Here is a 6214-nt window from a genome sequence, read left to right as displayed (position 1 = left end):
CAATATTTTTATTCTCACCCTCTTTAGGGCTCAAGTGAATGCATGTGATTAACAGCTGGGCTTGTAATGGTGCAAGGCCCCGAGATGGACAATAGCGAAAGGAGAACAGTACACTGCCGCCATCATGTTCCTTATTTTCTTTCAAGCTGTGGCTCTCTTTTGAAACTCTCTTATGAAGAGGAAGAAAACACCCTTTCCTAATACCCTTGTTGTGAGGTAAGATATCAGTGGTGAGTTTATTGACTGTGGTTTTTCTGAGAGCTTGATTCATAGTTATGAGAGGGGAAAATTCTACATAGGTCTTACTACAGACTGAAAGCTTGGGCCACCCTGACCCAATCCTATGTTTAAACTGTAATGATATCTGGAGGTTAGCTTTTCGGAGGCCATTAGGTCATGAGGATGGAGTCATTGTGAATGTAATTCGTGCCCTTATACAAGAGACCCCAGAGATCTCCCTCACCCCTTCTGCCAGATGAGAACACAGTGAAAAGTTGACCATCAGTGAACTGATGGTCACAGGAAGTGGGCCTTTACCAGACACTGAATCTGAAGACACCTTGATCTTAAACTTCCCAGTCTCCAGAACTGTGAGAAGTAAATGTTTGTTGTTTACGTCATCCAGTATATGCTATTTTTGTTATAGCAGCCTGAACTGACTAAGACAGGTCTCTAACATTTCTGCTCGTTTTGCATGTGGAGGCACTGTTTATCTTTGTTCTGGATTTTTTTTTCACCCCATGGGATTTGTACTTGTGTTTCTTCTTTCATTTCTTTCCGTGTTTTAAAAAATTGAGGTAGAGTTGACATATCACATTGTGTTAGCTTTAGGTGGTACGGCATTTTGTGGATTATCTTTTCAAGGATGTTTGTATAGTGAACAGCATTGGAAGAATAAGATACTGTCTCCCTATGGAGCAGAGGGCAAGATTTGTTTACTAACTGATATGATAAAGAAAATTTCTCTTTGGAGGCAAAGATTAGACAGGTTTGCTTACAGCTCATTATAAAAGATAGAGGTTCCTTAAACTTGGAATTCTCAGCTGTGATGCAAATCTGTGTGTGCAGCATCCATCTAGACTGCTCTGTGGGATTGGGGAGCAGGGGAACTGACATGAGCGCCAAGTTCATTCTGTCCTCTATGCTCTGAGTGATAGAGTCCTTTGTTTCTGACCTAGGAGTCTTGTCCCTTCTTCCAGTATCCATGAAATGCAGTAGCTAATTTGTTAGTTTGCAGGTTGAGTGTAATATCGGACTTTTCACAGATCTTGGCAGGTTGACTGTTTACCATGAAGGAGGCACTTCCCCAGGGCAGTTGGCTGTGCTCACAGAATGAAACACAGTCTTGGTTTCTAGAGAAATAAAATAAGGAACTTTGATCTCTTTGACCATAGTCTCTTTGACTAAAATTTATTGTTAAAGTTTTTATAAACCCCTTATATTTGGGGGACGTTATTGACTAACAACTGAAAACAGGTCAACATGGAGATTGGCCAGTCTTGGGCATTTTGGGGCTTCTCTTGGCACCTCTCATTACATCATAGCTGTAGGCAGCCTTCTTCTTTACCTTCTTTGAAAATAAAAACTGCAACTCAATCCTGTTTGCCATTTTGTGCCTCAGGAGGGCTGAGCGTAACCAAGAACAGTATGTCCGTCAATGTTTCAGAGAGATGATACAGCCCACAGCTCAGAGGTCCATCAGAACCAATCCCAGAACTCACTCTCCCTGAGCAGGGGACCACCAACTCCAGCTGACCTAGAACATTGCCCTCCCTCCACCTCCTACACAAGGGGCTGCTTGCTTTCTGTCACAAGAGAGCGTAAGAGGAGAGGGGAATGATTCAGGATGAGTTTGGGGTATCCTATGGGTCACCGATTAGTTAACGCAAAGAACAATGGAGTTAAATTGAAGTCACCTTAATAGAATTTGGTAATTAAATTGTTAAAATATTTTCTGCGATTTGGGGGTGAGGAATTACTCTCACAAAACAAGAGATCAGGAAATGCCAATTTGTACACCATTTACTCTGTGTGACCTTGATTAAGCAATCTGCAGAAACCGTCTAACCACGATCCAAACAGTTTGGGAAATTCTCTCTTGAGTTCATATTTAATGTATGCAATCATCTTTATAGGGCCTGGGAGATTTTCTTTGTTAGTTGTATTATTGTGTTTGGCCTCATTGGCTTGAAATCTTTGAGACTCTCGTGCTTTTAGGATCCCCTAACTTGGTCCCTAGCTTACTATTCCAATATCAACATACCCAGCATTCCCTCATGAGATCCAACAGTTTATAGAAGGCTTTTAATATCTAAAGCTAACTTTATATGTGTAGCTCTTGCTTTTTGCTAGAAAATGATCCTGGAAACCAAAATAAAGCGGATGGTCAAAAAGCAGACTGTACTTTTCCATAGAAACATTATATATTAGATTTATGTTCATGAACCAGCTTTTGGCATAGGATACATTTAGGTTCAACTAATAATTTATCATGAAAACAATGATACAACCATTGTAAGTTCTGTGATTATTTTGAATATGAAATGTACATTATAAGTTTTATACCACATGCATAAAATGATCATACCTAATGAGGGTGCAGGAATGTAATGATCAATATATAATACTATAGGTACTACAACTTGGAAATAGCATAAACCAGCAAAAATAGTCATGCATTAAATATTTAGCTCAGAGTTGAATTTGCCTTTTTAAGTATAGGAAAACTTTTAGGGATATTATGGTTGAACCAGATATCATTTACAAAAGCATTTTAATTGTTCTTAAGCTCTAGTTGATATAAGGCCAAAAAAAGATATAATAAATAACACATTATTATTAGAAAGATAAAATTATTATTTACAGTGTATATGTTTGTCTAGAAAGCAGAAAGGAGGAACATACAAACTAATAAAAGCATCAGTAGAGGTCAGATAGACTATAAATACTAAAAAACTAATTTTTATCTCTATTAACAACAACTAAGCAGCATAATGAAAAATAAGCTAGATAAGAAAAAATATATAGACTACTTAGGAACAAATTTAATAAGGACTGTGGAGTGCTTAAATGACAACACACACTATGAATTTTACTGAGGGAAATAAAGAAAGATCTAATTAAAGGAAAAAAAAACCTGGGTGGGAAGTTTCTGTAGTATTAATAGCTTAATTTAGTGGAAATTGTAATAAAAATGCAAACTCATAAGAATCCTAATGGACCTTTTGTAACTTGAAGAAAATTATTTTAAAAACCTACCTGGAAGAATATGCATATAAGATTAGCCAAGAATTTTTTTTTCACTTTTTTTAATTTGTTTATTTACAGCATAACAGTGTTCATTGTTTTTAGCCAAGAATTTTTTAAGAAGAGTTATGAGGGGAAAATAAACCCTGCCAGATATTAAAATATATTTTAGGGCTTTGAAAATGAGAACTGAGGTATAGAGCTAGAAGGAGCCATAAAATTAAATAGATAGTCCAGAGAACGGGTCAATGTATTTTGGTGACATAACCTTTCTGCGTCTTACTTTCATTGTCTGTAAAATGGGGATAACTATCTTGCCTACCTCAGAGACTTATGATGAGGCATTTAATACATAAAAAGTTTTTAGAAAAATGCCTGGCACTCAGTAAGCGCTATGGAATAATTTGGTATATTGTTAAACAGTGATAACTTTACCAACCCAAACAGATTTGGTTTAAAATCGGATTCCATTTCTCAGAAGATTTATTTATTATAGTTTTTGTTGTCTATGCCATGTTCTCCCAAGAAATTCCGTTTTCTGTAGGATCCTGCTCTTGATAACTGTGATTTGGTCAACTATGGTAGTTCACGGGAACATAAATACTGTGTTATAAATACCATGTCTGATGAGAGACTGTTCCATGTAGATTATTTAATAAATGGTGCTGGCATAACTGGGTAACTATTTCAACAAAAATACAGTTAAACATCTTCCTCACACTTGATACCAAAGTAAATTTCAGATGAATTGAAAGATTGAAATATAAAAAAACAAAACAATATAAAATCCAAGAGAAAATAATAGACTTCTTAAACTCTTTAATGTTTATAAAAATGGATACTCTGGCACTTTTAATTGACCATATAATTGTGGATTTGTTTCTGGGCTTTCTGTTCTGTTCTGCTGACCTACATGTCTACTATTGTGCCGGTATCATACTGTTTTGATTTCTATAGCTTTATAGTAGAGGTTGAAATCTGGAATGAGAAACTTCTATTTTTGTTTTTCTTTTTCAAGATTGCTTTGGCTATTCAGGGTCTGATGTAGTTCCACACAAATTTTGGGATTATTTGTTCTAGTTCTGTGAAAAATACTGTTGGTATTTTGATAAGGACTGCATTAAATGTGTAGACTGATTTGGGAAGCATGGACGTTGTAACATTATTTAACACTGAAATGCACATTTTAACACTATTTGTTCATGTTCCAGTCCATGAACATGGAATATCTTTCTATTTGTGTCATCTTCAGTTTCTTCATATTATAGTTTTAGAGTGGGCCTGGGTTAAGTTTATTCCTAGGTATCTTATTATTTTTGGCACATGTAAATGGTATTGTTTTCTTACTTCCTTTTTTTGCTGCTTCATTATCAATGTATAGAAATGCAACAGATTTCTATACATATGTATGTATATGTATATGTATCCTGCAACCTTACTGAATTCATATCAGTTATATTAGTTATTTGCTGGAGTCTTTTGGGTTTTCTATATAGTTTCATGACTTCTGCAAACAGTCAAAGTTTTACTTCTTTACTGACTTGGATGCCTTTTATTTTTTCTTTGTCAAATGTTTTCTCCACATCACTGAAATGATCATATGGGTTTTTTAAATCCTTTCCCTTATTGATATGATGTATCACATTGATTTATTTGTGAATATTAAGCCATCCTTGCATCCCAGGAATAAACCCCACTTGATTGTGGTGAAAGATTTTTTTATGTTTTGTTGGATTTGGTTTGCTAATATTTTATTGAGGACTTTGGTATCAACATTCATCAGCGGTATTGGCCGGTAGTTCTCTTTTTTAGTGGTGTATTTATCTGGTTTTGAGATCAGGGTAATGCCAACCTTATAGAATGAATTTGGAAGCTTTCCTTCTTTTTCAATTTTTTGGAATAATTTGAGAAGAATAGGTATTAACTCTTCTTTAAATGTTTGAAAGAATTTTCCTGTGAAGTCGTCTGGTCCTGGACTTGTTTGTTGTGATTTTTTGGATTCAGTTTCATTGGTGGTAATTGGTATGTTCAAATTTTCTATTTATCCCTGTTTCAGTTTTGGTGGTTTATATGTTTCTAGGAATTTATACATTTATTTTAGGTTGTCTAATTTGTTGGCATCTAATTTTTCATAATATTCTCCTACAATCTTTTGTATTTCTGTGGTGTCAGTTTTTTTATCTTTTCTTTAATTTATGATTTTATTTGAATCCTCTCTCTCTCTCTCTCCTTTTGATGACTCTGTCTAGAGGTTTATCAGTTTTGTTTATCTTTTCAAAGAATTAGTTCTTGGTTTCATTGATCAGTTCTATTGCTTATTTAATTTCTATTTTATTTCTGCTCTAATATTTATTTTTTCCTTCCTTCTCTGGTCTTGGGTTTTGTTTGTTCTTCTAGTTCTAGCTCCTTTATGTGTAAGGTAAGGTTGTTTATTTAATCTGAATTAAAGCCTTGCTGGATATAGTATTCTTGGCTTCCCATCAGCACTTTCATGGTACCATGCCACTTCCTTCTGATCTACAAAGTTTCTGTTGAAAAATCTGCTAATAGCCTTATGGAGTTTCCCTTGTATAACCATTTTCTTTTCTCTTGCTGGTTTTGTAATTCACTCTTTATCACTATTTTTTGGTCATTTTAATTACTAAGTGCCTTACTGCAGACCTCTTGGGTTGATTTTTTGGGGGGATCGCTGTGTCTCATAGATTTCTGTTTTCTTCCGCAGATTCAGGAAGTTTTCATCCATTATTTTTTCAAATAAATTTTGTGCCCCCTTTCCTCTCTTTTCTCTTTCTGGGATCCCTATATAATGTGAATGTTATTAAGCTTGATGGTGTCACTAAGTTTCCCAAGCCTATTCCCTTTTGCATTTGTTTTTTCTCTGTCACCTGTTCAGCTTGATTACTTTTCATTACTCTGTCCTCCAGGTCACTGACTCACTCTTCTGCTTCCTCTAGTGTGCTATTTATTC

This window comes from Meles meles, chromosome 10, assembly GCF_922984935.1.
Source record: "Meles meles chromosome 10, mMelMel3.1 paternal haplotype, whole genome shotgun sequence".
NCBI lineage: Eukaryota > Metazoa > Chordata > Mammalia > Carnivora > Mustelidae > Meles > Meles meles.
This window is presented reverse-complemented; position numbering follows the sequence as displayed.